This window comes from Penaeus monodon, chromosome 2 (genome assembly GCF_015228065.2).
Source record: "Penaeus monodon isolate SGIC_2016 chromosome 2, NSTDA_Pmon_1, whole genome shotgun sequence".
In the NCBI taxonomy this organism is placed as follows: domain Eukaryota; kingdom Metazoa; phylum Arthropoda; class Malacostraca; order Decapoda; family Penaeidae; genus Penaeus; species Penaeus monodon.
In genome coordinates, this window is record NC_051387.1 from 22,102,353 (window position 1) to 22,103,238 (window position 886).

Below are 886 nucleotides of genomic sequence, written 5' to 3' on the forward strand. Positions count from 1 at the left end.
TTAATTTTTCTATGGGAAGATGCTGGGTAAATTCATGCTTAACAAATCTGTAGATCTTTGATTACGTGTTTCCTCTGTCTTTCATTGACATTTCTTCTTTATCATCATAATCTTTATCTTCATCACCACAATCGTCATTATCTTATTATAAGGATAAAAATAATATTATTACTATTATTATGATTATTGCATTTTTTATCGCTATTATTATTATTATTATATTATATATATTATCTTTATATATATATTATTATTATATATTATCAATTATTATATATATTATTTATTATTATATTATTATATTATATTATTTTATTACTATTATTATTATATTATATTATTATTATTATTATTATTATTATTATTATATTATTATTATCATATATTATATTATTATTATTATATTATTATTATTATTATTTTATATCATTATTATCATTATTTGTTTTTATTATCATATCATTATTATGTGTTATCTATTATATCATATAATCAATTATCATCATCATAGCATAGTACATATTATTATTTATTATTATATTATTATTATTATTATTATTATCATTTTTTATTATGTTTATGTTATCATTATTATTATATATTATTGTCATTATTATTATTATTATTATATCATTTATTATATATTATCATTTCATATTTTATTATTATTATTATAATTATTATTATATTATCATTATTATTATTTTATTATTATTATCATTATCTTTATTATTATTATTATAATTTATTATTATTATTTTATTATTATTATTATTATTATTATTATTATTATTATTATTATTATCATTATTAATTATTATATTATTTATTATATATTATTATTATTATATTAATATTATTATTATTATTGTCATTATTATTATCA